At 45.3% G+C, this 26,436-nt stretch overlaps 1 long non-coding RNA gene across 1 annotated transcript; it reads left to right on the top strand.

The window, feature by feature from the left end:
• Positions 1-2,832: 2,832 nt before the first annotated feature.
• LOC124655383 lies at positions 2,833-3,186 on the top strand. Its single transcript, XR_006988662.1, has 2 exons — positions 2,833-3,014; positions 3,127-3,186. It is a non-coding gene; the product is annotated as an uncharacterized LOC124655383 (long non-coding RNA).
• Positions 3,187-26,436: the final 23,250 nt, after the last annotated feature.

Raw genomic sequence — 26,436 nt, 5'->3', positions numbered from 1 at the left:
TGTCTGAAATGAAGGAGATTATCCATGCAAAATAGTTTGAGTATACATTTTTGTTAGAGAAGAACATTGGGCCGCTAACCGAAGCCATGCATCATGGTGGAAGTTTCAGTTGGACAAATCCTCAATCTCTTATGAGAAAGCTTCTAGCAATAAAAAATAAGAGGAGTCCATTTATCTGTTGCTCGTGTTGTCCCGGTATGGATGTCCCAAGTTGAAGATGCTTTAAAAATGAGAAATCAAAATCAATGCATCTCCTAGGACCTTTGTACAGGAGGCACGGGGGTACCCCTTTGTGATACTCGGTTAAAACAACTTGTATGTGATGAGAGCTAATGGTGATCCGAGGTGAGTAGGACGAGGTGTGAGCACTAGTAGCAATTATGCATGAGGCTTGCGATTTAGAAGTAGCACTTTTGCACAACCCATATGCTTTGTACTTACCGCTGACATCATCCACCTCTCAAAAGTGCATTTTATACCCTTGTTGTTTCAATAAAAAGCTCTAGCACATGAGTGATCTTACTTGCCTCTCAAAGAGAGACCTTCTTTTACTTTTATGTTGAGTCTCCACTTTCTAGTTTATGCACCACTTATGAGAGCATAGTTGTCATTCTTAGTTTTATGTGCATGGTCCCAAGATTTTATTGATTGATTCATAATTATGGTATTGCTTATTCAAATTTTTTGTTTCTAGTCATCCTATAATCTTTTAAAGGTGTCCAAGCATTTATGTTTTGCTTCCACTTATGGGACAAGCTAAGTACCACTTTATTATGTATCTATGCTATGCTCTTGACAATCACTTTGCTTTCCATGCACGTTATACATTTTCTTTTATTTGATTACTATTCATGTTTTAGCATGGTTATTAAGTTTCATTGTTTGATTATATCTATCATGCTTATGTTAGGATTCTATGACTCCATCTGTGTTTTCTTTTACACTTAGATTGATCAAAATAGTGTGACATCATGCCACCTAAAAAATTATCTGTTTGTTATCACTTACCTACTCGAGGACGAGCAGGAGTTAAGCTTGGGGATGTTGATACGTCCCAAACGTATCTATAATTTTTGATGCTCCATGCTTGTTTTGTTACAATTCTTATATGTTTTATGTGCATTTTTCCACACTTTTTAGCATTTTCTGGGACTAACCTATTAATGAAGTGCCGCAGTGCCAGTTCCTGTTTTCTGCTGTTTTTGTGTTTCAGAAAAGTTGTACATGAAAGTTTCTCGGAATTGGACGAAACAAAAGCCCAGAGTTTTATTTTTTCGGGACGAAGACGGAGCCAGAAGGACACGCGCAGGAGAGCTGCCACATGGCAGTACATAGGGAAGGTGCGACCCCACCCTTGGCCGCGCCTGGCCCATGTACTGGCGCCTCGTCGCCTTGTTTGCTCCGCCCTTCCGCCTATTTATTCCTCGTATCGGGAAAACCTAGGGACCCGAGCCTCCATCCACGAAAAGTTCCGACGCCATCATCAACCAAAACCCTAGTTCGGGAGGGTTCTGCAGTCCATCCCGGCACCCTGCCGGAGAGGGAAATCACCGCCGGAGGCCTCTACATCGCCATGTCTTCATCCGAGGTGATGCGTGAGTAGTCTTCCACGGGACCATGGGTCCATAGCAGTAGCTAGATGGTTGTCCTCTCCTTGTTGTGCTTCATGTATAGATCTTGTGAGCTGCCTAACATGATCAAGATCATCTATTTGTAATTGCTACATGTTGGTTTGATGTGGATCCCATTTATAGAGAGATTGCTTTGGTTGAGATTATGTATTATGTTATTATGATCTTGCATGCTCTCCGTTTCTAGCAGATGCTCTGGCCAAGTAGATGCTAGCGACTCCAAGAGGGAGTATTTATGCTCGATAGTGGGTTCATGCATCTATTTAACCATGGGAAGTGACCTTGTTCTCTACGGTTGTAGATGTGCTGTTGCTACTAGGGAGAAAACAACGGTGTTCTATTCAAGGGTAGTTTCATCGTTTACTTTACACACATTGCTTAAAGCGATAGTCCGTTGCTTGCAACTTAATACTGGAGGGTGTCGCGGATGCAATCCTGAAGGTGGATTATTAGTCATAGATGCAGTTGGATTACGGTCTATGTATATTGTTGTAATGCCCGCATACTTTCATAGCATGTATTCTGCACCAACCATTAGCGTAGAATCTCTGTTTTTCAATTGCCCATCTGTAATTTCTTTACCCAACATATTTATTTTATTGGGGAGGCGCCTCTAGTGAACTGTGGACCCCGGTCCTTCTTCTTTTAATTGCAATCTTCTACATCATTTTCCTGTTCTGTTCTCTGCAAACAATTCTTCTTCCACACAGTTCGTTTAATCATTTATTTTCAGCAAAACCAGTGAGCTTGACAACCTCGCTGAAAGTTGGGGACAAAGTACTTGTGTGTTGGTGTTTTCCGCGTATCTTCGCAGAGCTTGAAAAGTTCGGCAGTCCTTCTGAAGATGACCCGACTGTCTCTTTCCCTAATTGTAGAGGTATAAGTGCATCTGGCATGGCCCGTTCAACTGATCTTCGGGTGACATGTTGTATGGCCTTGGGAACCTATAGGCTGGTTATTTTTTCTGCTAGAACTTGGCGCATCTCTATGATCGTTGCGCCGGTCATTGTTCCGCTGGTAATCATCCCGATGATTTCCTCCACTATTTCCTCGGAAGCCAGCCGCCACTTGGCTGGGACCGTCATAATCTGTGAAGTGTCGAAAACGTCGCCTTTTTGATTGTTATTTCTGTTGCGATCCTCCTCGGGTGACCTCTGCTGTTTGTGACGAACAACATCTTCCCCGTCAGCCCAGCGATCAATATGTCATCGAGTACCAGAACATATAGCAAGCTTTATATCTGCTGTTGCTAGTATTTCCTTTTATGGTCTCCATCATTACTTCCAAATTTATCTTGGTTTGCTCTTATTATTAACCGCAGCAATTGAAAAGCTTTTGGATGGATGTGACACTAAATATTCCATGGGAGATGAAGTACATCTGGTTTGTGTTTCTAACTGACACTTCACTGCTATGTTTGCTGTTCTATGATACGTTGCTACTACTTGTTAAGCTTGCTCTATTCTGATTCCTGTACATTTTGTGGTATTGGCAGGGAGATGTGTTCCTAGCACCACAGATCCATGCTGCCATTAATCGCTTCAAAGTTGATATGGTACTCTCCTTCTCTCTGATATGATTGTTTAAGGTTTTTGGCGTTCTGCTAATGGCAAGTTGTGCTCTCACCCTACTTATTCAGAAATCAAACAAGAAGCTTTCCTTTTTTCTTGCAGACAAAGTACCCAATTTTGGCACGATTCCATGACGCGTACATGGAGATTCCAGCATTTCAAGCTGCACTGCCCCAGAATCAGCCAGATGCACCTTCAACCTAACAATCAGAAACTCGATACGTCTATCTATAGCAGCGTCTGTGTAATTTCCGCAATAATGAGGATGGTAGTCATTGCTTCCTGCTGACTGCCATGCAAGAACGTGTCATAACTTTCAGAGAGTTACTGTGTGTGAGTGTCCACACTTTGGATGAACTCAGGATGATGCTCGTCCTGAGTATATTATAGAAAGAAGAATGCTAAAACCTGATATGTGTGTGAAATTGTGGTCATACTGAAATAAGCCCAGCGTGATACATGGGTTATCTTGAACATTGCGGCTTCTCATGCTTTGAGAAGGCTTCATCTTTTCCGAAAGCAAAGCGCTTAAAAAAACATTTTTTAAAGTTATCAAAAAGTATGAAAATAATTTTGAGGATTGTCAGTCATACATCTCACAATTATGCAAAATCTTAACCCGAAATTATTTTTTATTTTGTGCTAGACAAAAAGATAATAAAATCTGATATGTTTTGGAGATTTCAAAATGACTACTCAGATCAACACTTTTGTTATTTTTTCAAAATCTGATATGTTGATCTTACAATCTGATATGTTTTGTTGATCACCACGCGACTCGACTTGCGCCCAATCATTGACTATATGTGGATTTATTTTCAGAATTTTTTAAATCTTAAAAATATGATTTTTTTTGTACCCATGTGCACCAAATCTCTATCCTCATCTTGTGCACTAATTTCTTTCCATCGAACTATGTTCGCGTGAGATGATCACCCCCATTTGTTACGGTGACAGAGTTGAACAAATCAATATGGACAAAAAAATCTTATTTGCAGTCTTATGATGACAACAGAATTTTGCGAAGACGGTGCAGGTAATAAGGATGTCGTGTGGTTATCGTGTGTGGTTATCGTTATCCAGGGCAGCAAAATGCTTTGAACTTATTGCTTGGATACTTTGAAACTGAAAACATTTGACAGTTAAGTTACCATTCTTTTGTTTGAAAAGGGATGGTAGGATAGGCTAGAGTAAACACGGTGATCTTGCTCGAGGGTTCAACGCGACAATGGCCTGAGCTCAGCTTACTTGTTCAATCCATCGCCAGCATACATAAGACCTGGTCCTGGCGTGGCACCTAATGTCAACCCAGTGGGACACGTTCTTGTCGAGAGTGACATATTGACATGGTGGGCATGACCTATATCTGTATGAGGTTAGCTGTCTCATTTTTTCTCGTAGGATGAAAATGACAGGTAATCTACTTGCATGATTGAAGATTTATAGGCACTAGTGGTTGGGGCGCCCCCTGGGGCGCCTCCTAGCCGGTCCTTGACGTCCCAATCTCTTTCTAATCTTAGTCCAATGGAAAGAACCAGCTACACTGAAAAAAGCTATGTACAGGCTGCTCGATTGAGGCGCAAGACAATTCAGCCGAACAGTCACATGACCATCTAGTTGGCCATGTAAGATGTAAGATAGCCCAGTCCCACAAGTTCCAGACAAACCTGAAACCCATAGTGTGGTCTGGAACCTTGATAGAGATCATTTCACAACAATATCCAGGATGGATGCAGTAGAATATGAACATGTCAATTGAACTTCACATGATTTGCACAAGGGGTACATGCGCTTTAATACAAATTGAAAAGGGATTGAAATAGGTATATAAGGCCAAAGGAGGTTTAGTAGGTCCAAAGGAACGGAAGTACAGCTATATGCAGTACAACATGATAATTACATGACAGCGGAACATAAATTAAGAGGGAGGTGCAGCCAAACTGAGGTACAAAGGTCAATCTGAGATGCAAGCACACGAGTCAATTTTTGGCAAGTGCAGGTGCAGCATCTTCAGAATGGGCTAAAGCATGACTATGGGTCGAACCTCGAGCACCTCCACGCGCATAGCTGGTGAGATGCAACAGAGCTAAAGTTTAGGCAATGGCATATAGTGTTTAAGCGTGTGACGGGCAATTCAATTTGATGTGTTGCGGTAACTAACACACAACACAAAATCATTCATGTAAAAATGATTTATATCATATTAACAGAAAGATTAGGAACATCATGAAGTTTCACCAATAACTCAAACAGGGTGAATAAGTGTAATCTTTAGATCCAATAAAATGTAGATCATATGATGGTCATTCCCTTGGGTAAGTGTTCTGCTCAGTCAGATTACATATCAGGAATGTTGATGACCATGCGGAGATATTAGGTAATTAGCTTCAAAAAAGCATTCAGCTGAGAATGAAAAGGAGCTACGGATTGTCTAAGAGAGCATAGTAGATTTAACGTCACGTATAGTGTATACCATAATAGATTAACTGCCAACCTAGATTTTTTTCCTACCAAACAGGATAATGTCATGGATGACTAAAGGAACAATATGCATTGACAGTGCTACATAGAAAAGAATAATTTGCATCAGGCAAACTCACATTGAACCACCAAGCAAAGGATCCTAGTGCAATATCATGAGAGTCCTCGTGGACAATCTAGTGATGTCTAGCCTAAGCTTTGTCATATCACATGGGTATCACAAATTTGTGAACAAATCTAAGAGGCAAGCTACATATGTACCTTTGTAAGATCAGCAATGCACGTATGAAGGTCGCCTCACCTGTTGGAACCACCTGGGAAGAACAGGTTGATAAGAAACAGGAAAAAAAAACATTGAGTATACGAAGAGGAAGTACAGCCTTGTTGCACTGAACCTGCACAAAAAAGTATCCGTGCAGTTTGCTAAGAAACACACACAAAACAAATCATTTGTGACTTGTCATATATTCCAACTTCAGAGGCTACATATGCTATGCCTCTAAACATACAGGAAATATAGCACAAGGGATTACTTAAATTTTGCTACCGCCTCTTTCATGGTCATTGGAATATTGAACATAAAGAAACTTGGGTCATACGAACTAATCATTGCACTGGCAGTAAAATGGGCTGCAAAATAGATCTGGTGACCCCTGAATTCAGCCAACGGTGAAGCCTGGTCAGAGATACCTGATATAAATGATAAATGTCTGAAGATTTAGATTCGGACCCCTCAAACTCAAAGGCTACAGTCACGGTTAACACCTATCATTCAGGAAAACAATAAAAATACACACGAGACACCTAATAAAGAACTAATCAACTATCGCAGGTCACTAAGTTTGTGATACACAGCTGTAGCCTTTATTGGCAAGCATGGTTGCATTGTTCAGGAATAGATAGGATCGACGAAAACTGATAACACTTTGCAATGTAAAAGGAGACAACTGAATGACAAAGGCATGCATGCAGAAAATACCCTAGTGCTCAAAAGGTAAATCCGCCTACTCATGGTTTAAGCCCACAAACCTGTGTGGCCACGTCTTTAATCATCTGCAATGGGCTTCAGAATAAGATCACAAAATATTTAATTGCAAAATTGAGTGATGAAGGGGGTGGATTATCATCAATTGTCCAAAACCAGTTCCTTGCAAATCCATGCTGTTCAAGATAAGATTTTCATTAAATCCAAACTGCATTAACAAGATAGTTCTTAGTGATCGGCAGAAAATATGTTTAACATGACCAAGTCATTATGTGTGAAGGTTGCATACTTGGGGGAAGCAAATGGGTATCATACCATGGAACGCTTTGGAGGTTTGAAATTGCCCTGCAAAAGAGAAGTTTACTTGCAATAATTGAGTTATTAACCTGGCTTGGACATTAATACATATCGACGAGCACTGCAACCTAATCTATAATATCTATAAAGTTGATCCCCACCTTCTTCATTTAATGTTTGCAAGCTTGACATGCACAGTATCCACGTCATCTGGTAGCCCTCGCGCTAACACGACGGTCTCGCGTCGTTTCATTCTGCTCGTGTCATTCCGTTTCGTTCCTTATGTTTTGTTTTTTGAGCGATCATGGATATCGTCTCTACCATTCATCGTATGGTAATAGATTCGTCCGGCCCAGCCCATAATACCCTACAGTCTTCTCTAAGCTAGCCCATCAGGCCACCACGCTTCTTTCTTCTTTTTCCAGGCTGCAACCCAAAGCCAGCAATAGATTCATCGTATAGTAATAGATTCGTCAGGCCAGCAAAAGAGACAGTGTCGACGTGTTGCCGGCTGTGCCGTCGCTAGATGTTTCCAGCGCCACCACAAGAAACTGTCATGTCTTTACTTCTCTCGCAATTTACTTCTCTCGCAATTGAATAGTAACGCTTGCTTGCTTCACATCTCCGACGCCGCAATACAAAGGGTCGTTCCGGCGATTTAAATAGCTTCCCGCGGTGGATCCATATATTTGAGGCCCTCGGTAGCCCCATGACTCCGGTTGAGCTTCACACGAGGTCTTCATAAGGTGTATGATTCAAAGCTCATCTTCAGGTCAAGGAATCAGTCTGTCCGAGTTGTTCACATGTCTTCATCTCATTTGTCCTGGCGGTCGATTATCATGTATACGTAAGTTTTCTTCAGTTTGTAGTAGTATAAATTTTCCTGCCTACACCCGCGTGACAAAAGGTTTCTACATACTACCTATTCCTAACCGTATATATTCAACGCCCTTCTTCTATGTCGCTCTAATTTTTGGATTATATGGGTATACATACTGAAATCTCCAGCTCCTACGTTAAAATTAATGTGAGGTTTCAATATGCATAGCATGGAAATTCTTCTCAGCAAAGCATTTGTGGTTTGCTCCTAACGTGTTGGTCGTTTAGATGAAATCTGCAGCTCATATGCCATGTTCGAATTAAAAAAAAAAACTGCGAGGTTTCAGTATGGGCACCCAGAAAATTCTTCTCAGCAAGCATTTAGATTGTTTACCTTCAGGCTATGAGTTGTCAGATATTGTATACTAATATAACAAAGGTATGTCATTTGAAATTCCACCTTCCAAAGTTCGAAGTGCTTTCTTTTGGCCGCTGAAATTATTTTTTGGCATGCAACTCCAGTTCAGGTATTACATACAAGATGAATGTCCAAGCTATGATAACCCACTTAGGTAGAGACTTTCCACACCAGATTTACTCTTACCTTATCTGATCAGCTCAAATACAAAGAGACAGTTCCACTTTTGTAAGGATGAAGATGTCCATAATCAAAGGTATATCATCAGCTCTCTATTTCTTATTGCACTGCAATTCTACATTTTCAAACGCTATATTTCACATAATATTTTGGCATCATAATCTAAAGCAGCAACACCATACTGAATACTAATCACGAGAAGCGAACAAACGTCAAATACAAATGTAGTTGTTGCTTACACAATAATCCTAACTTCCATTCTTGCAATGAAAATCCCGATTTTCAATCCTCAAACAGCGAAGATCCAACCTCTTAACTAATCTTCTAAGCAACATCAAGATTAATTAGATGTAATTATCCACATGAAAACATATCTGCAATTTATATATTTCTGGCCACTATGCTACTATATGCCACATAACTAGAAAAGTTGATTGTAGATCTTATCAGAACTTTTCAAATGAACTCTCCATTTTGAATTGTTAAATGCATCCTCAATTGGAAGCATGTTCTACGGAAAAAGGGTCACCATGATGACAAGTTACTGGCTGTTGATGCTGCAGATCCCTGGGCATGTTTTGATGAATAAAGAGGTCGCCATGATGCAAGTGACAACTATAGTCGTTTCCATAGGATTTTCCGAATATTATTTCTTTATTATTTTATGTTCTCCTTCTGGATGTGAGGCATAGATAATTATCAGTGCGGTTGTTATCTTCCTATAGATCAACAAAATAATTCATATCTTTGGTTTTCCATACTCTTCATGTTATTTTTGCAATATGTGTCTTTGTCATATTTCATTACTTTGTATTTACATATTGTTCATGCTATTACTTTTATTATTTGTCTTTGTGCGTATGCGATGAATCCATATTGATTACTTAGTCATGAAAAATTGGACATATTATACTAAAGTGCTACGCATTTTGCACAAACAAAATTTTAGCTAACTAAATTTATTGTCTTATTGCATACTAAGAACCTACAACCTCATATGTTTGGATCCCAAACTATTCATCATGTTTATTGCACATCTAAAAATCATCCACCATTCCCGCAGCAACGCGCGGAGTGCCAACTAGTATATAGCACGATTAACACTTAAGAGAAAAAAATGAATTGTCTGATTGAGACATAACGATAAATAATAAGAAACTATAAAAACAACTTAGAATGCATAGACCAGGCAGATCCATTTTGCAATATCTAAAATCGTACTGCATTAACGGTCCAGAAATATGAAAGGAAATTTCTACCGATTTTGTTTCCATATTGTCTCTGCGATCCAGTTTCAGTGACCATATTCGTTATGAAAATTGCAAGACTGGTTAAAATCAAGTGAGGAAACATAAGTGTAACTATACATATGTAAACATATCAGCTATCAGCGAAGAAAAAGGAAGATTGACCTGCAGAAAGAGAAAACGGGACTTAGAATAATGTGTAAGATTGCACATTCAATGTAAAAGGATCAATCTTTTAGAGTAATCACCAATCATTCCAAATCGAACTGACAGAGATACAAAAGCCAGGAGATGCAGAGAAAAGAACGGACAGAGATTAACATAAAGAATGAAGCAAACTGAAGCGTCGAGAGGCCTACTCGCCACTGCCGCCTACCCACAGCGGTAATCGCCGCCGTCGGTTAGATCCCCTCGTCAAGGACGGACGAGCCAGACCACACGACGAGCTAGCCATGCCTTAGAGCTCCAACGCTGTCGGTATAGCGTTTGTGAGCATCGACGAAGACGAGCACCTAGGGAGGGCCACGACCACCATTGCCCACTTGGCGAGGTCGGTGTCGCCTGCATAAGTCGTGCGGAGCTCTCCTGTAGCACGACGGTGTGTCGTAGAGGAAGGGGACGATGACGCCGCATCGAGAGGAAAATGAACCGCATCCCGTCAACAAGGGGGAGGCCGCGCCGCCGCTGGAGGAGAGCAGTAGAAGGGGCGAGCCACCGCCAGAGGAGATGGGGAGGGCCGCGCTGCCAAGGGGGAGGGCCATCGCCGCCGCGTGGAAGGAGAGAGAGAGGGGACTGGGGAGAGATTGGGACGTCGATGCGAGAGAAAACCAAGATTTGGAGGAGAGCAACGGCATGGAGGCTGAGAGAGAAAGGTTGTGTGATTGGCAGGGAAAAGAAGATGGGTGGACGCGGGGCTCGAGAGAGTGCCTCTTGCCCCATGGCTATGGGCAACGAGGCGATCGAGGACAGCTCTTCCTCGAACCTTTTTCCCGTTGCTCCACCCATCTCTCTGCAAATAACCACACATTGAACAGAACCATACATACACAATGTGTCAGCGACCCTGTCACCACTGATGACCAAGGCGAGGGCGGGAACGACACCGAAGCATTCGAATCATCGCCAAGAGACTTGGGCCGGCCCAAGAGAAGCAAGCGGCCTTCATTGCGCTACGCGGGAGATAACTGGACCAAGTGAAGCCCGGCCCATGGTAGCTAGGTTTATATATGCTCTGTGTCTGTGCCGAGATGGGGCACGTTGTAATCGATCTGGAACCCGGCTGATGCCGTGGAGAACACGCTCGGGGGTGGATGGGAGGTTAATCGAGCAAAACTAGAGTTGTTGAGTAGATCTGGCGTCCTGTTCGTGAGATCTGATCTAGTAGCACCTTACAAGTGGTATCAGAGACACTCGATCCCCAATTCTGGAGATTCCCAACCACCACCACGCAACTCGCTTCGTAGAGCGCCGCCGATATGAAGCAATGGAGTCCCTCACCCCGGAATCCAAGACCCTGTACGAGCTCCTCAAGGTCAACATGGCGGAGGACGCGGAGCAGCGCTTCGCCCACTACAAGAAGGAGATCCTGGGGAATTTCCAGCCCTTCGTCATGGACACGCAGAAGCACCTCAAGGGCGTCGATCAAGGTATGGCGGCCCTGTCCTCTGATTTGGAGGGCGTCAGGACTCAGATCGGGCAGGAGCTGGATGTGGTCCGTGGTTCCCTCAGCCACGAGATCGGGCAACTCACTGCGCTGGTCGCGGGATTACAGCGTCCCGTTCCAGCAGCTACGGCGGGGGATCCGTCGACTTCACACACCAAGGAGTTGGAAGGGAACCCCGCAGGCCCGGATGGCCGCCGTTGGACACACGCAGGCCGGGGGACGGCGTGTGACTCTCACATGCCTCCTCCGGGAGGAGGTATGAATCTCGCCCTTACCCACCACGGCAACCAAAATTCTGTTGGAACATTTCATGGATCTAATTCCTTCCACGGTCCCCGTGTCGATTTGCCGCAATTTGATGGTACCAACCCCAAATTGTGGCAACGTCGTTGCGAGGATTACTTCCAGCGCTGGAGCACACCTACGCATCAATGGATCTCGACAGCATCTGACCAGTTCGTTGGGACAGCGGCGACGTGGTTGGAATCGTTTCTGCACCAGCATAGACAACCGACTTGGTCTGAATTTGTTGCAGCGGTGATGACGCGGTTTTGCCGAAATCAACACCCTGTGTTGGTCAGACGGTTGATTCACATTTCTCAGACATCTTCAGTTGAGGATTATGTCACTCGATTCGCTGAGTTGATGGACCAGATTACAGCTTATGAAATTAACCCCGATCAGACACACTATACCACCAAGTTTATCGATGGGTTACAACCTGGTGTCCGTATTCTAGTGGCAATACAGCAACCGCGTGATCTCGACACTGCTTACTCTTTGGCCTTGTTGTATGAGGAATTGGGTGAAGAATGTGGGCCAGTTATTTCTGAGCAACCGAGTCTGTCAACAAACAACCGATTCTACCAGTCAACAATTTCTATGCAGTCCAAAACCCCTCCTCAGCCGCCTGCCAGATGGGTTTCACCAAAAGTGGAGGAGAAACGGAAAGCTGAGGCACAAAAGGGTTCTGCGGAAGAGAAGTGGCAGAGTCTGCGGGCGTACAGAAGGGCTAAGAATTTATGCTTTACCTGTGGTGACAAGTATCACCGGGAACACAGATGCAAGAATACTGTCCCCTTACACATAGTGCAAGAAATGGTTGATTACATGCAGCCATTTGTGTCTGATGAGGATGAAGAGGAAGAACGACAAGTGGAGCAACCATTACAGAATCGTGATCCTCATTTGATGTTGCTATCAGCTGCTGCGATCAACACATCAATCACAGTTCCTAAGACGATGGTACTGAAGGTCCAGATTCAGGGAGTGGACATGTTATTCTTGGTCGATTCAGGGAGTTCTTCATGCTTCATCGACAGCCACAAAGCGCAACTGCTGAAAGGGGGTGCACCTCTGCTCGATGCTGTTAATGTTAAGGTAGCAGGGGGAGCAATTCTCTCCTGTGCTGAATATTTTCCCCAATTGGCATGGACAGTGGAGGGCACCGAATTTCGTGATGATTTCAAGGTGCTGGACTTGGGCAGCTATGATGGCATTATAGGTCTGGATTGGCTTGGAAAATATAGTCCTATGATTACACATTGGGAAAAAGGGTGGATCGCAGTACCTAAAGATGGTCACTTAGTGGTACTCCAAGGCGAAGGATCTCAGTTCTGTATCAATGCTCTTGTGGAGGTAAACTTGGTTACTGATGCTGCAGAAAAAGCTCCGATTCCAATTCCTCCGCAAGTGCAAGCTATCCTGGATCAGTTTGCCTCAGTTTTTGCCACACCCACAGGGTTACCGCCAAGACGCCGTTATGATCATCATATTCCACTAATACCTGGGGCACGCCCGGTTTCCATGCGACCTTATCGTGTGGCGCCAGAGTTAAAAACAGAGATAGAAAAGCAGGTGCAAGAGTTGCTCGAGCAAGGTGTGATTCAGTTGAGCAACAGCCCGTTTGGTTCACCTGTCATACTGGTCAAAAAGGGAGACAAGACTTGGCGTTTGGTCGTTGATTACAGGCACTTGAATGCTCTAACAGTTAAAGGAAAATACCCTCTTCCTATCATTGATGAGCTACTGGATGAGTTGGCCGGTTCCAAATGGTTTTCCAAACTGGATTTAAAAGCGGGATATCATCAGATTCGCCTAGCTCCAGGAGAAGAGGCAAAGACAGCTTTCCAAACCCATAATGGTCACTATGAATTCCGTGTGATGGCCTTTGGACTAACAGGAGCCCCGGCTACCTTTCAGTATGCTATGAACGCTACCTTGGCCCCCGTCTTGAGGAAATTTGCCTTGGTTTTCTTCGACGATATCTTGATCTACAGTCAAACCTATGACGATCATTTGCAGCACCTAGCCACTGTCCTCGGCATTCTGCAAAAGGATCAATGGCAAGTCAAGTTATCAAAGTGTGCTTTTGCTCAAGAGAAGATTAATTACCTGGGTCATGTGATCTCAGCAGAGGGTGTTGCAACTGATGCCACGAAAATTCAGTCTGTGGAAAATTGGCCAACACCGACAAATCTTAAGGAATTGAGGGGATTTCTTGGCCTTACAGGTTACTATAGGAAATTCATCAAGCATTATGCCATCATCAGCCAGCCCTTAACTGCATTGCTCAAAAAGGGTACCATATTTGTTTGGACAATTGATACTGATACAGCTTTCCAAACTCTGAAAAAGGCATTGATAACAGCCCCCGTCTTGGCTTTACCTCGGTTCAGTGAGCAGTTTGTCATTGACACGGATGCTTGTGATGTGGGTATTGGTGCTGTTTTGTCACAAGGTGGCCATCCTCTTGCTTATGTTAGTCGTGCTCTCGGTCCCAAAAACAGAGGCTTGTCAGTGTACGAGAAGGAATACTTAGCAATTTTGTTAGCTGTGCAACAGTGGCGTTCTTATCTGCAAATTGGGGAATTTATCATCAGGACAGATCACAAAAGCTTAGTGCATCTCACGGATCAACGCTTACACACGGAGTGGCAGCAGAAAACCTTGACCAAGTTGATGGGTCTACAATATAAAGTGCTGTATAAGAAGGGTATCCACAATGGGGCAGCTGATGCACTTTCCAGGAAACCAGCGAGCAGCTCTCCGTTGATGTCTGTCACAACAGTTCAGCCGGCATGGATTGCATCTGTCAGAGCAAGCTACGTGGATGATGAAGTAGCACAACATCTCTTACAGAAACTTGCAGTAGCACCAGCTGAGAGTGGCCACTACACCTTAGATCATGGTATACTGCGTTACAAAGGGCGTATTTTGGTTGGTAGAGATGAACAGCTGCAACAGCGTATCATTTCAGCGTTCCATGATAGTCCCCAGGGTGGCCATTCTGGATTTCCAGTTACCTATCGCCGACTGGTTGCCTTGTTCAAATGGACGTCCATGAAAAGTATGACAAAGGAATATGTGAGAACTTGTTATATCTGCCAGCAAGCAAAACCGGAGAGAATTCATCCACCAGGCCTACTGCAGCCATTGCCAATACCATCTGATCCGTGGGAAACGGCGACCATGGATTTCATTGACGGTCTACCTTCGTCTCGAGGATACAATTGTATTCTAGTAGTGGTTGACAAACTCACCAAATATGCACATTTCATTCCTCTGAAACATCCTTATAATGCAAGTAAGGTTGCTGACCTCTTCGTGGACAATATCTACAGGCTCCACGGTATGCCACTGAATTTGGTCTCTGACCGTGACCCTGTCTTCACCTCTCTGTTCTGGAAGTCTCTGTTCAAAGCCACTGGGACCAACCTTAAGATGAGCACAGCCAATCATCCACAGACGGATGGGCAAACCGAGAGGGTTAATCAATCAGTGGAATGCTATTTGCGTTGCTTCATTAGTGCTCACCCTCAGCATTGGGTCAAATGGATCGCTCTCTGTGAGTTTTGGTATAATACCAACTGGCACGCTTCGTTGGGCAAAACACCGTTTGAGCTTCTCTATGGCAGGCAGCCTAGGTATTTCGGTATCTCTGCTTCTGACAGCATAGCGTCTGCTGACACTCAAGCATGGCTAGATGAGCGTGCTCTGATTATTTCTTCTGTCCGGCAACATCTGCTGCGTATGCAACAGCGAATGAAACACCAGGCAGATAAGAACAGGACAGAGAGGGAGTTTGCAGTTGGTGAGGAAGTGTTCCTCAAGCTGCAGCCGTATATTCAGTCCTCTGTCGTTCGTCGAAGCAGTCAGAAACTAGCATTCAAGTTCTTTGGTCCGTTCAAGATTACAGAGAAGATTGGGCGAGTTGCTTACAAATTGGCCTTACCCGAGTCAAGCAAAGTCCATCCGGTGTTCCATGTGTCTCAGCTGAAACCATGCATAGGTAATCCTCGCCCAGCTTTGCAGCAGTTACCTTCTTCGCTGGATTTCTTTCAGGTTCCCGTGCGAGTTCTTCAGCAGAGGGCTCGCCAAGTGGGTCGCCGTACGGTCGCTCAAGTTCTGGTGCAGTGGAGTGGCTCCTCTCCAGCACAAGCAACCTGGGAAGACCAAGAAGCATTGCAGCAACATTTTCCCCTTGCTCCTGCTTGGGGACAAGCAGGTCTTCAACAGCGGGGGAATGTCAGCGACCCTGTCACCACTGATGACCAAGGCGAGGGCGGGAACGACACCGAAGCATTCGAATCATCGCCAAGAGACTTGGGCCGGCCCAAGAGAAGCAAGCGGCCTTCATTGCGCTACGCGGGAGATAACTGGACCAAGTGAAGCCCGGCCCATGGTAGCTAGGTTTATATATGCTCTGTGTCTGTGCCGAGATGGGGCATGTTGTAATCGATCTGGAACCCGGCTGATGCCGTGGAGAACACGCTCGGGGGTGGATGGGAGGTTAATCGAGCAAAACTAGAGTTGTTGAGTAGATCTGGCGTCCTGTTCGTGAGATCTGATCTAGTAGCACCTTACACAATGACAGGATGGACCACAATCAGCTACGGCCCATAAACAGTGTATAGGCGGGTACAATACTTGCGGTCAAGCTCAGTTGCAGCCAATCTGGCTGACGAAGCAATCAGCTAGGCAAGTTTTCGGCCAACAAAATCGAGGAACCGCGGTGCTATCGTGGAGCACCCTCACATAGGGCAAGTGCACACGCACTTGCTTGTTCTCAATATGATGGATCACTCGACAGCGCGGTTTGCTCGCAAAGCTACCGGGGTCGTTGACTCGTAATTGGGCGCAAGTCGAGTCGCGTTGGCCCATCGAGGGAGACAGAAGTACAGAACACGGCAAACGTCGAATTCCCTTTTCCGCGGTCGACCGCGCGGCGCGGTCGATTTGTCTCGTGCGGAGCGCTCATAGTTTAAAAATCGGACCAGACTTGCAGTTCGACGGTTCATTCAATTCATTTTATGGTTTTTTTTAGTTTAGACCGTGTTTGTTTTATTTACTTCTATCGTTTTAATTATAATACAAACATAGGTCGTCCGCTTACATGATAGTAACAACTGATAGCCCTGTTGGTCATTACCCTGCGATTACGCGCGAGTTGGACTGTAGGTCCCGGGATCGAATTCCATCCGGTGCACTTCCATTTTGCCAGCTTCGGTTGTACATTCGGAAACGGTATTTCCTTTTTCAGAAAGGACAGAAAATGACCGCTCGGCCCAAACGCAACGGTCAACCGCTAATTAGGATCTCCCTGTGTACGTACTCACATGTAACAAAGGCAGGTTTTTAGTACCACATCGTCAACGCTGGTGAAAGCAGCGCCTTTTTCGGAAAGGACAGAAAATGACCGCTCGGGCCAAACGCAACGGTCAACAGCTAACAAAGACAGGTTTTTAGTACCACATCGCCAACGCTGGTGAAAGCAGCGCTGCATAAAAGGCGTGACCAAAGAGCATGTTTCACACCGTACGGCAACTGATTGCACAAAACTGACCATTGATCAAATGCTCAGGCGCCAAAAATGCGACAGGTATACATAACGCACCTCTCATTTCCAGTCCAAATATATACAACTGCGCAGGTCACAAAAGCTTGGAAATCTAACAAATCTATAGCATGTCTGTCATTGCAGGGGCAGCCTTTTTATTTTTATTTTTGCCCAATGTATACGGAAACCACAAGTCAAATCATCTCGTCTATACCCCGCCCCTGTCACAAAAACCACAACTTCCACAATACAGTCCACATTAGATTGTCGTGTATAGGCTGCAATTTGCAAAAGCATCTCTCTTTTTTCTTTTGCTACAGAGGAGTTTTTTTTTTGTTTTCTTTTGTTCTGCCGACGACTTGTTTGATCACTCCCTTGGTTGTATACCGTTTTGGTTGAAATTGCTGGCCGTCGTTGCCACTATTGTTTGGTGAATATGTTCCCAAACCAAAAGTCAGTACAGTACCTTAAATCCAATGCAATGATGTATATGTGGACGAGGAGCTCTATCAGAAGATAGTGAACAAAGTGTTCCAGGTTTTTCTCAAGGGAAAACAACAGGATTGGGCTGCGATCTTTATTAATCTAACAAACTTGCGTGCCAGTTGATTCCCGCACTCTCTACCGAAAACATGAGCTACGACATTAGCATTCCTGGGGAAAAAATGTATTCCACTTTTATAAACGTTGTCGCTTGAATGCAGTTATCTTGGATAATGCGTGCAGCCGCAGTTGATGTGAATCCTCCCGTCCTGGGAACCTCTACAATTTCGAGAGAATCTGATTGAATCATCAGTGTAGTCATGCCTATTTGGTTTGCCAGGTATAAACCATGTTTGATCACCATAGCTTCAGATGTCACTAAGAAAAAGAAAGAGAAAAAAACAATATTATTGTTACTAGCTGCAACAAGATTACATATGTCATCACAGATCACCGATCATGTAGTCATGTTGCTGCACTCCTCAATTCTAGCCAAAAGCTAGGTCAACATTGATGGATACAAACCCTTCTCTTGCATTTGCCCATTTAGAGCCTGATTGGTTCCTTGAATGGGTTTTTCTCCCTTGTGCAACTAGCCCGTTAGAGGTTGTATAAGTGAAAACTTGACTTCGATTGGTTGCCACCAAGCTTATTTTCCGCACTATAGGAGAAACGGAAGCCCGCTGTTGGTTACATGTAGTGTTGTGTTTAACTAAACTAGCAAAATCATAATTTCCTCTAATTACCCAACCATGCTTACGTCTACATGAAAATGATGCATCTGGACATTGTGATTCCATTCCCACAATCGGTTTCTAGTTTCGGCGAGTGTTTAAAGCCTATTTCATGTTCATGTCTGGAGCTTTTATGGAAGAAAAAATTGTCAAAATTCATCGCACACGGGCTACCATTTGAAATTTCCTCCGAGGAGTAGCTTCATATCACCGTTTCACACAAGTTTCATGTTCTAAGCTTTCGGTGTTGACAGTAGACGAGTAGATCTAGAACTTTGTACGGTGTATTAGGGAGATGTAGATCTACTACATCTACAAATGCCAAAACATAAAACGTAGAATACAAATGTTGTCTGCGATGAGATGAAGCTACTTCTCAAAGAAAATTTTAAACGTTTGACCAATTCAACAAAGTTTTCTAAAACAAAATCCAAATATGAACACAAAATAGGCATTCACAAACTCAAAGAAACTAGGATCCCATCGCAAGAATGGATTCACAACGTCGAGCTACATTTTGTCATGTATACCTTATCTTGAATTGAAGCACGGTTATATAGATCAGAGAAAGATTAAGATGAACTCGATGCTGAATATATAAGGAAATTATCATATGAATTAATTCAAACTAATACTTGACAAATCATGATTACAGAAATAGCAGGTAAACTAATTATGCAGATCAACAGAATAGATGAACAGATAGCATCTAGACAAGATAAACCTATCGCATATACTCCAAACAGTAGTACTAGAAACTCTAGCAAGATCTGAAACGAGAAAGACAGATATATGTACCGTCCAGCGTTGGCCGCTGCACCAGCAGCAGCGATGTTGGCGGCAGCAGCATCGTCGTTGTTGTCGCCCATGTTGAAGTTGCCGAAGAGGTCGTCGTTCGGGAACTCGTCGTCAGACAACGTCGTGTTGCCAGTAATCGCGCGTAAGGGCTCCCCAAAAACCTGATTGCCCCTCACCCGTAAAGGCCTACGTGAGGCAGGGTTCCGGAGGCCTACTGTCCGGCCGCTCGGTGCACGCCGAAGGACAGGATGAGGAAGACGAAAAGACAGGCTAGGGTTTGTAAGAGGCGGTCGCATATGGTGTCTCGTACAGGCTAGGGTTCGTAATTAATCACACGATTAATTTTTTGAATAGCAAATAGATAAGCTCGGCTCGGCGACATTCCAAGAACCTGCGATACATCGTGATGTGCATAACGAGGCGAGGTGGGCGGCGGAGGATGAAGAGTCCGTGAGGGCTCTCTCTCATCTGACTCACTTACAAGGACTATAAAAGCACACCTTATATACCACTCCAACTCTCTCTCAACTAGCAATGTGGGACTAAACTTTAGTCCCACCACTTCGATTATCACATGGGCCAAGAGAATATCAAAATTTGTATTGGGACAAGGGCTAAGGCCCAAGGCCAAGATCCCAATCTCCCACAAAGTCTCATTGGCACATTTAATACCATTATTCCATGATATGGCAAAGGTGGCAAATCTTTCGATGAGACGAGGATAACTTTGATTTGTTGGTGGAGTTCGTGCTTGATGATCCGACTACTCATGCAAAGCTCGTGCGCCAATGCAATCGCTATGACAATCTCCGAGAGTTACTGATCTTGAGGATGGATGATCAGCCTGGCCAAAAGGTCTTAATTCCTACCCGAAATCGAGAACAAGTAAGAACTAATAATGCAATCAGAATATTGCGGATATAGATGAAAGCTTTATTGAAAACGGTGGGATTCCGAATAGGCGGTCTTGTTCTTGGCGTTGGTCTCAAAAGAAGTACACGAGAGTTACAGCAATGGCTAACTTTTAATCTAATCAAAATTCGAGTCTAAACATGACGGCTATGGGGTTATTTAAAGGAGGAAAAGGTGGGGTTTCGGTTAGCCATACGTATGGTGGCCGAACCAAACCCTAGAAGGTCTTTCCCCTTTCTATACAGACTCTAAACGGTGGCTATCTTAATTCCTGCGAAAATGACATGGTGACGTGGGCATTACCCTTCGGGTAACCGATGTTGCCCTACCCTGTATTTCCTAGTTGGAGGCCCATGAAGGCACTTGGAGGCAAGGCGGCCCATCCGGGTGAAGCACCAGAAGATTCCTTGGCAAGCAAGACAAAGAAGCAGCCGAACAAGGAAATATTAGATCTGAAATTACTGTAAACCTAATCGTACTCGGTTGGACCTCTTGAGACCTGGCCTCCTATATAAAGGCCAGTATCTTAGCCAACAGAAGCTTAGAGCTAGGTTACCCTAGTATTTAGTCATCTCGTCGAGATCTCAGCCGAACTATTCGGCACCCCATTGTAACCCATTATCATCATAATCAAAAACAGACAGGCAGGACGTAAGGGTTTTACCTCATCGAGGGCCCCGAACCTGGGTAAATCGCTCTCCCCGCTTGTCTGTGAACCGATGTCTCGTGTCAGCCTGCAGGATTCCATCAACCCTAAGCCCCTATCGGAGGGCATTGCCGAGGAGCACCCTCGACAATTGGCGCCGTATGTGGGAACCCTGTCGGCACAAGATCGGTCATCGGCAGATCCAGTCATGACACCGGCAACTTCACCGGCAACTTCATCAGCAACCTCATCGACACCGTCATCACCAAACCTGGGAAGCCCGATTCGGTTCGGCTCCTATGAGTTCACCCCGCACAGCGATTCCTCCCGCTCAACCTTCTCAGATCTACAAGGAAACATGGAGATGACCTTCGGCAGCGTCCACTACAACGTCAACGCGGAAGGAATCCTTCGACTGCTGGAATCGCCCACTTCCAGATCGACGAGTCCAAGCGCGTCATCATCACTCGACCTTTCGGCTGGTCTGACAGGCACGACGAGTTCGCCCGCGCCCTCGACTCCCCGTTCAGTGTCTTCCATGTCGGTGGGATCTGACGATCCCACATCTTCGGAGTTAACTTCGTACCACTGCTTGAACTGCGACACCAGGCACGGGCTGGGATCGAGCGACACGCCGTTCATCTGCAATGCCCAGTATTCGTCGGGAGAGGACAGTATCGACAGCATCGTCCAAGGAACCACCCGAAGAACGGCACACCATCAGGTTTATGTAGCCAATAACACAGGAAACACAAGGCACAGAGGAGACGGAGACCATACTCCTCGTTCCAGTAGACGAGCAAGTTTCGAAAACAGCGCTAGCAACCACAACAGCGACTACACCATCGCAGACGAGGAGTGGGCAGCAGCCAAGGCGGCAGTACTCAACAACACACCGCTCCCCGCAGGAACCTCGGTTGGAACCCTCAACGCCTATCGCTCTATACTAGAGAAGAACCGGGAGCACCTATCGAAAGAGCAAGCCACCCTCGAGAGACGCCTATCTGCGGCAGACCGGTCCAGCGAGCGACGAAGAGGCTCGCAAGGGAGTGCCTCTCGAAATACTCAGGGGGCAGGCAAGCACCGGTCGAGACTATCCAGGCTTTCGGAAGATGATGCTAGAGAAATAACGTCGAACCTGACCAAGTCCTTTATGACCACGGACACCGCGGGCATGCCACGGCCAAAAACCGTCGCAGGAGCAACAGCCAACCTCGCCGCATACCTCATCAACCAACGTCCTGAAGGATCCATGGCTCAAGCTCATCGAGGTGCCCTAGAAAGTCTCGCGATATTGAGAAATAATCTAGTTCCGCAAAAGGAAAAGACCACGGTGCAGGCCAGTGGTTCAAAGCATCATGCGAGATACGCTCGGGATGAAATCACCCAGAGCAGGATCGACAAAGCAAGGCGACGACGCGCCACTAGGAAGGAGAATGATAGTGATTCTTCGGATGAGGATCAGGAGTACGACGGCGAGCTCAGGGGAGCCGACTGTTTAAGTTACAAAATCCGCGAGACGATGCCGCCCAAAAATTTCAAGCCCACTCCTACCGACGCTGCCAAATACGATGGGCAGCAGGAACCAAGATCTTGGATAGACGACTACCTGCAGACTGTGATTCTGCATAAGGGGAACCAGATAGCAGCAATGCAGTGCTTGCAGCTCTACCTAAAGGATTCAGCGCGAGCCTGGCTAAGGGGGCTGCCGAAGGGTTCCATTAAATCATGGGACGACCTAGTAGACGCTTTCGTTGCCAATTTCCAAGCAACATACAAGAGACCCGTCGGGATTGAAGAGTTACGAAACTGCCAGCAAAAGCAGAAAGAGTCGATGCGCTCATACATCGGGAGATTCACCAAACTCCTAAACGCTGCCGAAGATGTATCTGTCGACAGAGCAATCGACGCTTTCAGCGATGGCGTCCGGCGTGAAAGTTACATAGAAGAACTTGGACGTAAAAAGCCAAAAACCATAACCAAGCTAATGGAAATCGCCAACAGCTGGGCTGATGGTGAGGACAACGTGCGAAGGCCACGACAGCGCAGTGACGACGAAGACGATGACTAGCCGAAGCACGACTCGGGTGGCCGAAGGGATCGTCACAAGAGAAGGAAGAACCGCAACTATATGACGACAACAACCTGGTAGCCGCAGGGTACTCTGATCGGCAGGACTATCGGTATGACGATAGAAGAGAACGATCGACAGGACGGTAATCAGAACAACTCTGGGAACCGTGGCAATTATAAACCACGGCAACAGAGGACTCCCGAACTGCCCTACGCTGAGCAGATCAACGCCCCCTGTTACCTGCACTCGTATGTCGATTCTAAGGATGGCAAAATGAAGTCGAGCCACCTGCTCAGGGACTGCCGGCAGTTCATTGACATGCACAAGCTCATCCAGCAGGCAGGCCAGCAACCACCACCACCCCCACCTCCACCGCAGCATCAAGTCCAGCAGGCTCAACCTCATCAACCCAACGAGGCGTTTCCACCACCACGAGGGCAGATGAGCATGATCCATAGGACAGGCGTCTCGAGAAGAGAAATGAAGAAGCTCACCCGAGAGATTAACCTGGCAGAAAGCATCATGGCGAACATCCCTGAATATGTCGAGTGGTCCTCCCAGAACATTACGTTCAGTCGAGTAGATCATCCGATGACCATACCAAAACCAGGACACGCTGCCTTAGTAGTCGAGGCACAAATCGGGGGATTCAAGATGAGCAAAGTCTTCATGGACGGTGGAAGCGGGCTAAACCTGATATTCGTCGACACAATCAAAAGTATGGGGATCACCATGAGGATGCTAGAAGAAACAGACACTTGCTTCCATGGGATCCTTCCAACTGCACCGGGCTACTCTCTTGGCAAAGTTTACCTGAACGTCGTCTTTGGCAAAACCGACAATTTCAGGAAGGAAAAGATCGAGTTTGAAGTAGTGAACTGGGAGTCACAGTATCACGCTATACTCGGGAGACCAGCTTATGCCAAGTTCATGGCTGTGCCGCACTACGCATACCTCAAGCTGAAAATGCCTGGGAACAACGGGACAAACATCACAGTCTATGGAAGTTTTTCACGCTCGGACAATTGTGATCGCGACTTTCAGAGGATTGCTGCGAATTTTGGGTCACAACGAGAAATTGTCGACCCTCTGCCCAAGTTGTCGATACGAGAAATCAAGGAGGAAAAACATGTCAGGGAAACCAAGAAGAAGCCAGCCGACCTTGCTCTTGAAGCATCGGCAGCAGAAGCTTCGGCAGCAAAAGCTTCGGCAGCAAAAGTTTCGGCAGCTGATGGCACAGAAGACATAGGAGACAGCAAGACGCTGGAAACCATTGCCCAGACCCCTGGTGAAATCAACAACGCTGCAGCAACTACTAACGTGGTGAAAAAGCCAGAAGATGAGAAGAACCCCTTCCTTGCTTAAGCAATTTATTAGCGTTTACTCTTTTCCTTTATTTTAAACAGGGCCTTCCTTTTTTCGCCCTCTAGTCTCGTGCTTACCTTATTAATGAGAACTTAAGCTTCAATCCTTTGTTAAGCATTGCAGTAATTCAAAACGTCTAAGCCGCATCACTATGCAACATAGTACGATGCAGAAGATCGTGCTCCAAAAGAAAAGCCTCTACGAGTGCTAAAAGATACAAAGCAAACAAGGATGTTAATCCTTCCCTCTGCTATAGATGCCTCTACGAGTGCCGAAAATAGCAAGAGTTTGGAAATACACATCACACAACCCACGTTCGATATTTTACTTATGGAAATATCAAAGAACAACGGGCTCATCGGCAGAATCATTGCACCCGAAAAATTCGGGAGTGACTGTCGAAACATACATCGGTTGAAAGAAAAGTTGCACATACAACGGGTTTAGCAAGACCTGCAACACACTGATCACTCAAACGTTTGCTGACCAACGAATACGAAAAAACGCTTAAACGGACAATTAAGATTTGCTCCCTCAAAAATTGCCAACGGCAACAACACGGTAAAAGTACATATACATGTATCTACCGAATAAAAAGTTTCGGCTTAACACTTGGATGAAGTAGCCAAAATAACCTATTTACAAAATAACCGTAATCCCTGAAGTCACCCTTGCGGAGTTTCTCTTTCTTCAAGTACCTTCGAATACTCCTCGAGCTTGTCGACAATTATATTGGCAGGCAGCAATACCTTCGGATACAGAGTCTCCAAGTCACCAACCGCGTTGGCAATGGCAAGCAGATTTTGCTGAGGGATAACGTGCAAGCACAAGGGCAAGTGTAAACCTGGCCCCTGCAAAAACTTGAGCTCGCACCAAGTCTCGAATCTTTTTGGCATTCCCGAACTCAGACATCAAAGTCAGCAGCGTAGGGGGAATTGCGTTTAAAGGGAACATCGTCTTCCAAACCACCCTCATAGCTTTGTAGCACTTGTCGAAGAAATGGTGGACTTGCTGAACCCGATCCTGAAATTGTGCGACGTACCGAAGCCTTCGAATGTTCCCGCCGTGAAAATCTCTTCGGCTGAGGACAGCTGGGTTAAAGTGTGCACACGCTCGTGAATCCGTTTGTTCTCTTCCGCACGGTTCAGAGCTATGACTGGCAAAGGAATAAATAGAGGATCAAGACAAGGCATTGTTGACAAAAGGGTGCAGGGATCAAGAAACTTACAGTTCAAACTCTCGGTAGTTTTATGCAGCTCAGTACGAGCGTACCGCTCCACTTCGGCTGCAATCTCGCTCTTCTTATTGACAATAGCAGCTAAGGCATAAGTGATGCGCAGGTCCTTTTCCATCTGAGTGATCTGATCCTTCATACGCTGGATCCGATCACCTTCAGGAAGAGCACCCGAAGAGTCATCGACAAATGAGGGCACTGGGAAAACCTGCAGGAAACAGCGTTAAAAAGGATGACGGATATGGTTAAATTGAGCATCCGAAGTAACTCCCATCGGGAGAAGTGCAAGTAAAAATATCATAAAAAAGGTGTGCTAGCAACATTGCCAGCACGAAGTTTATTACAAACATAAGTTTTGCAACAGAACAATGTTTCACATCAGCTCGAAGATAAGTTTGTTACAAAAATCAAGGGGCTTGGGTCTGAGTCGATAAACTGGGTCCAGCCGATGTCTTTCTTGAAGAAACTAGTTCAAGGAGCTGGCGAGCACAAGTAAGGGCTGACGTTTTAAACGCGCTTAAGTCAACGAATTGCCCATCTTGCTCTTTCGGCAGCTCCTTAGTCATTTCTTCGATGTCAGGCTTAAAGCCGTGACCCATCATAAGTTGGAAGGCAAGGAGGGCACCATAGGTACGCGAAGTACGCTTGAATACCTCGATAACCTCCTTGGTGTCAACCGCGAAGGCATCGATCAACCGCCCTGCAGTTTTGTCCTGCTTGATCTTGGGATAAATCATCAAGTGCATCCGCGCCAGGGCACCTTTTCCCTTTTCAAGAAGCTCCCGCGTAAGCTGGTGGGAGGCGAGAGCCATCGACACACCATTTGCCGGAGAGTTGTTTGGAACTCTGTCCAAGGCAGCGGCAGGGATGTTGGCGGCTTCTACAAGAAAATGAATTGGAAAAGATCGTTGACAAAGGAACGAATCCATAAGTGTAATAATCGACAGAGGTGTACAAAAGAGCTTACCAAGTAGAGCCAAAGAAGACTGACATAGGAGCTCATCCTTTTCAGCTGCCCAGCTTCTTCCTCTTTCAGCCTCTCCTTCAGTTTGCCCAGTT

The sequence above is a fragment of the Lolium rigidum genome, chromosome 5 (assembly GCF_022539505.1).
Source record: "Lolium rigidum isolate FL_2022 chromosome 5, APGP_CSIRO_Lrig_0.1, whole genome shotgun sequence".
In the NCBI taxonomy this organism is placed as follows: domain Eukaryota; kingdom Viridiplantae; phylum Streptophyta; class Magnoliopsida; order Poales; family Poaceae; genus Lolium; species Lolium rigidum.
This window is presented reverse-complemented; position numbering and strand designations above follow the sequence as displayed.